The sequence below is a fragment of the Erpetoichthys calabaricus genome, chromosome 6 (genome assembly GCF_900747795.2).
Source record: "Erpetoichthys calabaricus chromosome 6, fErpCal1.3, whole genome shotgun sequence".
Taxonomy (NCBI): domain Eukaryota; kingdom Metazoa; phylum Chordata; class Cladistia; order Polypteriformes; family Polypteridae; genus Erpetoichthys; species Erpetoichthys calabaricus.
The window spans coordinates 93,074,113-93,085,091 of NC_041399.2; the positions used below are offsets into that span (position 1 = coordinate 93,074,113).

Here is a 10,979-nt window from a genome sequence, read left to right on the forward strand (position 1 = left end):
CATGCTGGGTGCTGATGGCGGGTTTGAAATAAAAAGCTGTTGATTGTTGTTACCTAAAAGGTCTGCTGCTCATTATTTTGGCATAAAAGCCCTCACAAACCACCACCTTTTCAGTGAGTAAGTAAAAGACAGAACAGTGGTGACGAGTATCGGATGGGGTTTGTTTTGCCAAAATAAATAGAATTGGTTTTACTTGACTTCGTCAATACAGCAGGCGGAAAAATTCAATAGAGACGTCATTTTTTTTTCTCAACGAGTTAAGCGGATAGGAGCAAACGCAATATGGCTTTTGGTAAACCGGAAGATTTTCACTTCGAAGAAAGTGAGGAAAGTTTCGAAGCCTATTTAGAGAGGCTAGAGCAATATTTGGAAGCTAATGGTCTCCAACGCAGCGGTATTTTTAACAATAGTTGGAAAGAAAGCACATAGTTTGCTAATGTATTTATGTGCGCCATTGAAACCATCCCAAAAGATGGTTTCCGGAGCTCGTAGTTTTTTTGAAAAAACACTACATGCCGAGAACAAATTTTATTGCCGAGAGATGCAGATTCCATGCTAGAAATCAACTGGATGGAGACTCAGTGAGCGAGTATGTCGCTATTCTGAGAAAGTTAGCAGCAACCTACAAATTCGGAACTTTTTTGGATGAAGCACTGCGTGATAGATTCGTATGTGGCGTTAAAAGCGCAGAGCTGAGGGACAGGTTGTTAAATGCAGCGCACAACAAAGATTTGACTTTAGCCCTGGCAATTGAAATGGGATTAGCGTACGAAGTAACAAAGAAAAGTGCGCAACAATTTGCTCAGAGGACGCTTAAAACTAATGTCTTAAAAGAAAAGTTGATCATGAAAACTAAAGGTTTTGGAAAGAAACCGGAGGTCGCAGAGAAAGCGTGTTATCGATGCAATGGCAAGGGTCACCTACCTGATAACTGCAGATATAAGGACATGGAGTGCCGCGAGTGCAAGAAGAGAGGGCATATCGCTCGCGCTTGCTGTGCACGCCAGGAAGGCCAAAATAATAAACCTGCAAAGTGGACAAGGCACCTGGATATTGCTGAAACAGACACCACCTATGCTGCATTTCAGCGAACGTCGGAACCTTCGCGAAGGATACAGGCTGGACCGCTCGTTGGTGGGGCGTCTCGGCACAGGGACACTGAAAGGCTTTCCTTAAAGCAGTTTGAGATACAAGGACAAGAAGCTGATTTGACAACAGACTACAGCCCATTTTTTGAAGGTGACATACGAGGAACTGAGTTATTTTCTTTAGATACTACCAGAGACAGTAATAAGCCCTACTATGTACTGTATATGTGAGTATAAATGGTGTCAGAGTGAAAATGGAGATCGATACAGGTGCAGCTGTATCAGTCATTTCTGAGAAACTGTACAATTGTAAATTTAAAAAGATAACCTTAAGCCCTGCCAACTGTAATTTAAAGACTTATAGTAATGAAATGCTTTCTCTAAAAGGAAAAATCACTGTTTTGGTTAAATGTAAAGAATGTGTAAAAAATTTAGACTTACTGGTGGTTAAAGGAAACGGGCCAGCATTGATGGGTAGAGACTGGATTAGTTGCTTAAGGTTAGACTGGTCTCATGTAAACAAGGTCACCAATGAAACTGTGGCAGAGTTGTGGGACAGGTACTCCACAGTTTTTCACCCTAAATTAGGAACACTTAAGGGAATCAAAGCCAAGCTTTTTGTTAAGGATGGTGTGGTACCAAAATTTTGTAAGCCACGCACAGTGCCATACGCGCTACGTGAAGCAGTAGAAAGGGAGCTGTCTAAATTACAGGATGAAGGTGTTATTTGCCCCATTAGTTACAGTGAGTGGGCAGCCCCAATTATTTGTATTCCAAAGAAAGATTATACTGTGAGAGTCTGTGGAGATTATAAGGTAACGATCAACCCGGGTTTGGAAATAGAGCAGTACCCTTTGCCTAAAGTGCAAGATTTATTTACAAGACTGTCAGGGGGTCAACAGTTCACCAAACTTGATTTGTCACAAGCATATCAACAGGTGGAGCTGGAGGAAGGCTCAAAAACCCTGCCTTACCATAAATACACATAAAGGCTTGTTCATATATAATAGGCTTCCATATGGGGTTGCTAGTGCCCCTGCCCTTTTTCAGAAAATCATGGACCAAATATTACAAGGCCTAGATGGTGTAATATGCTATCTGGATGACATATTGATAACAGGAAGGGACTTGGAAGAGTATTTGAGAAACCTGGAGGAAGTGTTGAAACGGTTGCAGAGGTACAACCTGAGAGTAAAGCAATAGAAGTGTTTCTTCTTGCGGAATAGTGTGTCTTACATAGGGCATGCTATAGATGCTACAGGTATTCATCCCTTACATGAAAAAATGGAGGCTATTGCGAAAGCTCCAGTTCCAAATAATGTCACTTCAGTCTTTTTTGGCTTTGTTGAATTACTATGGCAAATTCATTCCTCGCTTATCCACTATTATACAACCTATGACAGCATTGCTGCAAAAAGGTGTGAAATGGAATTGGACAGAGGAATGCCAGAGTTCATTTAATGAGGCCAAATTGCAGTTGCAGTCTAACAGCGTCTTACTGCATTATGACCCACAATTGCCCCTTATTTTAGCTTGCGATGCATCACCTGTAGGTGTAGGTGCAGTAATTTCTCACAAAATGAAGGATGGCACTGAGAGGCCAATAGCATTTGCTTCACGAATGCTAACCAAAACCGAGAAAAATTACTCTCAAATTGAAAAGGAAGCTTTAGGACTTGTATTTGGAGTCATGAAGTTCCATGATTATTTGTTTGGTTGAAAATTTATATTGGTAACAGATCATCCGCCGTTATTAAAGATTTTGGGACCCAAGACGGGCATACCCACACTTGCTGCTGCTAGAATGCAAAGATGGGCACTTATTTTGGCTGCTTATACTTATGAAATTAAATACAAAAAAATCGGAACAGCATAGTAATGCAGATGCATTATCCCGTTTGCCCCTGTTGGATTCAAATAAGGAACTGAAGTCCAATCCAGTATATAGAGTAAGTTTTCTAGACAAATTGCCACTTACTGCAAAAGACATTGCACATGAAACTGACAGAGACCCTGTGCTGAAAAGGGTAAAACAGCATGTATTATGTGGTTGGCCAAATTTTCTGGCAGATGACACTTTAAAGCTGTATTTTACAAGAAAATGGGAACTTACTATAGAAGATGATTGTTTTCTGTGGGGTCTTCGAGTGGTGGTACCTCAGAAGTTACAAATTAGGCTACTGGCAGAATTGCATGAGCATCACTGGGGGATTGTAAAGATGAAGGCATTAGCCAGAAGTCTGTTTTGGTGGCCTGATTTAGACAAACACATTGAGAATGAAGTGAGTCAATGTGATATCTGCAAGCAACAGAGGAATATGCCAGCTTTGGCAACTCTACAAACCTGGAAGTGGATTTCTAGCCCATGGGAGAGAATTCATTTGGATTTTGCTGAGGACCATAAACAGATGTTTTCAGTGGTTATGGATGCATACGCTAGGTGGCCAGAGATAATCCATATGCCAGCTACAACCACAACTAAGACTGTGGAAGCTCTGAGGAGTCTGTTTGCATCCTATGGGTTGCCACAGGAAGTTGTCACAGATAATGGGCCTCAGTTTACATCAAAAGAGTTTGACTCTTTTTTAGAATTAAATGGAGTTAAAACATATAAAATCTCCAGCATATCACCCTGCCTCTAATGGTTTGGCTGAGCGGCTAGTTCAGACCTTTAAAAAATCTCTAGCAAAGAATAGGGCACTGGGGGGCATGTCGCTTGGTCACTGTATTGCCAGTTTTTTATTTGTCTATCGAAATACGCCTCATGTACATACTAACAAAACACCAGCAGAGCTGTTTTTAAAAAGGCAAGTGCGTACCCGATTGTACCAAATTAAACCTGAGTTTTCACGTAGGATGCAGCTGGAAGGTTTAAACAAAACAGGTGGATCCCAGAAGGTTAGATTTTTTGTTGTGGGGCAAGATGTCTTGGTAAGAAATTACAGGGGAGGGGAAAATGGTTAAGTGGTGTAATTTAAGAAGTGTTGGGTCCTGTTACTTATATGGTTCAGGTTGATGGGAAATGTGTAAAAAGGCATGTAAATCAATTGTTAAATACAAAACTAACACAGAATGGTGAAATTGGCGTGGAGGAGGCTGATTTAGGCCAAACTGGAGGATCTCTGGATAGCGATGATATTGAGATGAACATTGTAGCGGACACAGACACGGACAAAAGTCAGTGCAATATGGAAACCAGTACTATGCAAGTGCCCCAACCTGAACCTCCACCACAGGTGGATTCACAATTTCACATAAGGCGGGCACCACAGAGGTTAGATTTAAGAAAATTGTTTTGGAGTTCTTATTAAAAAAAAAAAAAAAAAAGAATTTGTTAACTGTATTACTGAGCTGTCAATGTAATTTAAGGAGACTGTTTTCTGGTTTGCTGTTCAACCTGGGTTTAGTATTTACAGGGGAGGAGCTGTGGTGTCTGAGCACAGAACCCCAGAATGCAAATGTTCTATTTGTGATTTGTCTGAAAAAGTGGGATGGGAATTTTTTTTTTTGAACAAGGCATGCTGGGTGCTGATGGCGGGTTCGAAATAAAAAGCTGTTGTTTGTTGTTACCTAAAAGGTCTGCTGCTCATTATTTTGGCATAAAAGCCCTCACAAACCACCACCTTTTCGGTGAGTAAGTAAAAGACAGAACAAACATGTTAAATGGTCATTGCAAATATCTCCTGTTTAGATTTTCACTACTCAAAATGGAAAGCCAGAAATCTCCAATTTGAATTTTGTGTAGTTAAAATGTAATTGCAGATGTCTAAAACAGGAATGTCTTAGTATGAGACAGTAAATGTTAAAATGGCTTGATATAGGCAAACTGCCATAATTTTGTTTAACAGGGTAGTCAGCTCTGTGAAAGGATTTCTTTTATCATAGCCCATCTACATTTACAGCAACAAGTGTGCAGGCAAAAATTTTACACATGTACATGATTGTGAACAACAACGATCTAATTCTTGTATAGCCCAAAATCACAAAAGGAATGCCTCTAAGGGCTTTAATGGGTCCTGTTTTTTAACAGCCCCCAAGCCTTGAATTCCTAAGAAGACAAGAAAAAAAAATGGAAGAAATCTTGGAAAAGCCAGTTCAGAGAGAGAACCCCATCCAAGTATTCTGGGTGTGCAATAGATGTAAAAATGGGGTAAATACAACACACAAAACAGATCACAAGCAATCTTCTCCACAGAGCTAGATCTATCTATGCCACCTCAGAAATACAATGCAGTGCTACAAATTACTATGTAAAATGCAAGAATAAATTATGTTACTCACTAAATACAGAACTATCACATATAAGGATTCAGATATGTTCAAATACATCAAAAACAAAGTAAAAACTAATTAACATAGCATACACATTGTTGTTCATTTTATGTTTAGTTGTGGGTATTGATTTTGCCTTTTCATCAAGGATGTCTTAAGAGGAAATTAGCTCAAGGATTGTCTTTGGTTACATGCTACACTAATCTAAATTGAATAGACTACTGGTCTATTTTAGGTACATCCTCAGCTAGTTATATACATAAGACATTATCTCGCAAAAAAAATTAGTTTTTATTATGTGCTTCAGAATTCTACAGATCTTTTACAGTTTACACAGTGATAAAGCCATGGATTTATACAATTTTTCTCATACATTCACAGAGCTAGTGATGTATTTGTAGTGCAAAATATAACTAGGGTTTGGAAAGGAAACTATACAATGATTGAATAATTATAATGGCCATATGTCCAAAAATGCGGTATCAACATAATGTACATCATTTAGCTTGAATAATATTATTTTTTAATTTGGTCTGAGAATGATGGCAGTTGAATAGAGTCACAACTGAAGTTATTTTTTCTTTTATAAGCATTTGATCTATTAGCAAGTACGCTGTGATGAATCATAAGCAACATGTTCAGCATTACATATACTATAAAGGCTGAATCCACATTTTTTTAGCAGTCATAGCACATGACTTTCAAAATGAAAGACTACCAAACCATTTGGCTCCTCCTTAATATCCTACATAAACATTTGGCAAACAACATAGTTTGTTTAGCTCTCAGAAAGAGTTCTTTTGTGAAGGTTTTGTACTGTAGATTCTGACTTCTGTTTCGTTCATGCTTTTGCTTCTGTATGCGCCTTTTCTTAGTCAAGTAGTTGCAAGGTAACAGATTCAACAGGACTCTCCCCAATCAGATCACACATACTTAGCTCTGACGGTATACATTATGGTGTCCAACTGGAGTATGAAATCTGGTCCTGTGGCTTCAGTTGTAGCAGTACATTATTGATCCATTCAGTTTGTTAAATCACTGGTTGCTTTGCTGAGTCATGAGGAGTATCTGTTGCCAAAATAGGATGGGATGCCTCAAATTCCTCAAAAAAAAAACTGTTGTATACACTCACACTGTGAATTTAGATTTGAATGTCTTTGGGATGTGGGAGGAACCAATGAAAATCTAGGCAAAGCATTTATACCCCACCCAGAAAGTAACTAGGCAGTGAATTAACCCTAACCTGAATTTGAATCCGTTTATTTAATTTAAAATTAAGTGTGAAGAAGAAGGAACAATGCACCTGAATAAAAAACATTTTACTAATGTAACCTAAAACTCAGGGACTCAACTATTTTGTGGATACAAAAGAGCGTATCTTAAGTATGGGCACAAGAAAAATATGGTTTTAAAGACAAAAAAAAGTGTGTAGTAGAAAATTAATGCCCATAGTGAAAATGGAATAGTAGTACAGTAAAAGTAATATCCCAGCTTAGTTACAGCAAGAGAGGATTAAACACAGTACTGTTAAATTTTAAGATCAGTATCACAGCAGCTGTAAGACTAAAATCATGTCACAAAAGCCAAATGAATCTCAAAAATAATGACAAGGTATAGAAATAAGAAACAAGATAAAAAAAAAAAAACTGGAGAGATCTCAAGGTTGATTGTGTATAACAATCAAGCATGTGACCTCAGATAAAATGCAGTGGCAATCAAAAGCTCAGAGTTGACGGCTACTCAAAAGCTCTTAGAAGAAAACAGTAATTGAGCTTATGCTGGGATGGGACTGTTGTGGCAAAGTGAACATATACTGACAGATGGCTATTCAAGAGCTTGAGGCATCAACAAATAATCAGCAGCTTATTATTTTTTGCAGGCTGTTTAAAGCAATCTAGCTTTTGGCCTCATTAGTCCCTAGACTAATTGCATAGGTTACAAAGTTACACAGAACACATGTGTGAGTGTGAGAAGAGGTTCTTTGAGAATATTTCTCTAGATTCCAAGGAAGGAGGTACCAGGCTTTGATAAAAACAGTGAGATTGATTGAAATGGACACCACATACAAGGATCTTGATAGCCCAAATGAGAATGACTTGTGCACTATTTTGCACTTACTGTGTTTTTCCTTGTATTATAGTATTGTATTCATAAATAAAAATCAGCAAAATGGTGTTTTTACATAATTGAACCTCTCACAGGATTAATTAAAGCTGAACATCTATCGTTTCATATACAGCTGACAGTATGTGATTTATGAAATAATACGTGGATATTTTCGCACCACTGGTGAACTCATTGAATTTAATGGACAACCTGAATTATCAGTTTGAATTGGTGAGTTTTGTTAGGCTGAATGGCCTGTTCTCATCAAACCTGTTCTAATAAGCCTATATATTATACATTAGTACTAGGGTGTTGTACCATGTTAGCCATTATGAATGTAGTGAGAAGTCAAACAAAATGACACCTTTTATTGGCTAACTAAAAAGATTACAATATGCAAGCTTTCAAGGCAACTCAGGCCCCTTCTTCAGGCAAGATGTAATTGAAAGCTTGCATGTTGTAATCTTTTTAGTTAGCCAATAAAAGGTGTAATTTTGCTTGATTTCTCACGATAATATCCATTACAAACATTTAAAAGTAGATCATTGCTAATTTATACCTACTCTTGAAAATAAATTTTCTTTTAATATAAACTGTAATGAGAATTTGAATAAGTGGTATTAACATATACGAAAAAAGACAAATCTTTTTGACCACAGGTTTGTATAAAAATAATTTCATTGGTGCATAAGGTGCACAGAGCAAACCTTGACTGAAGACACTCTAGAGCAGGGGTGTCAAACTCCAGGCCTGGAGGGCCGCAGTGGCTGCAGGTTTTCATTCTAGCCCTTTTCCTAATCACTGATCAGTTTTCGCTGCTAATTAAATCATTTTCCCTTCATTTTAATAGCCCTATTTATAAGGATTCAGTCTTCTGAATTTATTCCTTTCTTCATTAAATGAGAACCAAACAAAAATGAGATGTGAAACAAGCCGACAGATGACCAGCTAAATTGGAATTTCAAATTCCAACCAATTATCACTCCAACCAGTCTCTTAATGAAAAGCTGATTCTTGCTGTTAAATAAACTCGTTATTTAATTCCACAGCTTGTTGCTGCTCTCATTCTGCCACGGCAGACATTTCTAAAACTGTTGATTTTCTGTTTTTTCTAAGAACATCGTCAAAATGTTTTGGTGACCTGAGAGATCAACCTTACTGAGACATTCACCTTTCCTTATTTTCAGATATTGTGTGACGGGCACACAGGTGAGCTGGTCACATGGCGGCTTGTTTTGTGTCTCATTATTGTTTGGCTGCTAATTAAGGAAAAGAGACAACTAAGGAGTCGGAGTCAAGTTAATTAAAACTAAGGCAAAAGAAGTTAATTAGCAGCAAAAACATGTCACAAATGAAGAAGAAAGATAGAATGAAAACCTGCAGCCACTGCGGCCCTCCAGAACTGGAGTTCGACACCTGTGTTCTAGAGCTACTAGACTTTATTTCTGCTGAACTTTGAACTTATTATCAAGTCCAGCAGAATGCAAAGAAAAATATCTCTGCCTTCCTTTGTCTTCCGTTAGTCACTCACACATGCTTCTGCGATAGTTTTTTTTGATATCTTGATGCAAACCCAAGTTCATGTAAACCTTCAATGTATGTGCAAAACCATGAAAGCATTTTCTTATGTAAGGATTTGCAATTGATTAATAATTCCTTTTTTATGTATATTTTGTCACGCACAGTTATTACCAAAAACTGCAGTCATTAAGTAAAGGTAAGATGACACAGTACAGTGGATCACTTTCAAAAATGAGTCATAGGCCAGACAGGAGGGAACATGTTCTATACAACCACTGAAGGATGTGCTGCAAGGATTTCAGTCATGTATGTCTCAAGCCAGATGATTTTAAGAAAAATGCACATGCATTAAGACAGTTCTATGATTAATGACCATGTACCTGCCTTGCAAATGGTAACGTGAAAAGAAAGTCTGTTCTCCTGTCAGCTTTAATATTTCTTTTCAGATCGTGGGACTCGTTGACTTCAAGACACACTGGAGCTTTGTCTCAGTAGGTAAAGGATAAAGATGACCAGAAATGCATGCAAGTAGGACTAGAGAAAAAAATTAAAGAACAAGAAACCATTAAGCAAATGCCATGGTTCATTCTGAGTGTGTCAAATTTTAAACATGAATCAGTGAAACCTCTTCCATCTAATCATTTCCATAGATAGTCCTCAACAGATAGCGCACTAGAGAGGAATGAATCTTTTTTCTTCAGTAAATGAGTCATATATTTAATACAAAGTCAATGAAAAGAATACAGTGCTTCATTAAGCACCTCAAGATAAACTATTGTTACTTACAGGTAGGTATTATAAGAACCTGTCAAAATCTATTGTGAATTATCAGGGTTTTCCCACTCACTTACTACACCTTTATTCACACTCATATTTAAGTGCATACTATACACACACACACACACATATATATATTTATAAACTGCTCAAAAAAATGAAAAGAACACTTTTTAATCAGAGTATAGCATCAAGTAATGAAACTTCTGGGATGTTGATCTGGTCCATTAAGTAGCAGAGGGGGTTGTTAATCAGTTTCAGCTGCTTTGGTGTTAATGAAATTAACAACAGGTGTACTAGAGGGGCACAATGAGACGGCCCCCAAAACAAGAATAGTTTAACAGATGGAGGCCACTGACATTTTTCCCTCCTCATCTTTTCTGACTGTTTTTTCACTAGTTTTGCATTTGGCTATGGTCAGTGTCACTACTGGTAGCATGAAGTGATACTTGCACCCTAAAGAGGTTGCACAGGTGGTCCAACTTATTCAGGATGCCACATTAATACGTGCCATTGCCAGAAGGTTTGCTGTGTCTCCCAGCACAATCTCAAGGGCATGGAGGAGATTCCAGAAGACAGGCAAGTACTCCAGGAGAGCTGGACAGGGCCGTAGAAGGTCCTTGACCCATCAGCAGGACTCGTATCTGCTCTTTTGGGTAAGGAGGAACAGGATGAGCACTGCCAGAGCCCTATAGAATGACCTCCAGCAGGCCACTGGTGTGAATGTCTCTGACCAAACAATCAGAAAAAGACTTAATGAGGGTGGCCTGAGGGTCCAACATCTTCTAGTGGGCCCTGTGCTCACTGCCCAGCACCATGGAGCTCGATTGGCATTTGCCATAGAATACCAAAATTGGAAGGTCCACCACTGGTGCCCTGTGCTTTTCACAGATTTGAGCAGGTTCACCCTGAGCACATGTGACAGACATGAAAGGGTCTGGAGAAGCCATGGAGAACGTTATGCTGTCTGTAACATCGTTCAGCATGACCGGTTTGATGGTGGGTCAGTGATGGTCTGGGGGGGCATATCTCATGGAGGGACGCACAGACCTCTACAGGCCAGACAACAGCACATTGACTGCCATTAGGTATCAGGATGAAATCCATGGACCCATTGTCAGACCCTATGCTTATGCAGTGGGTGCTGGGATCCTCCTGGTGCACGACAATGCCCAGCCTCATGTGGCGAGAGTATGTAGCAGTTCCTGGAGGATG

At 38.8% G+C, this 10,979-nt stretch overlaps 1 pseudogene; it reads left to right on the forward strand.

Annotated features, from left to right (window-relative positions):
* Positions 1-1,342: 1,342 nt before the first annotated feature.
* The window catches only part of LOC127528321 (uncharacterized protein K02A2.6-like), a 30,449-nt pseudogene continuing 20,812 nt past the window's right edge, over positions 1,343-10,979 (forward strand).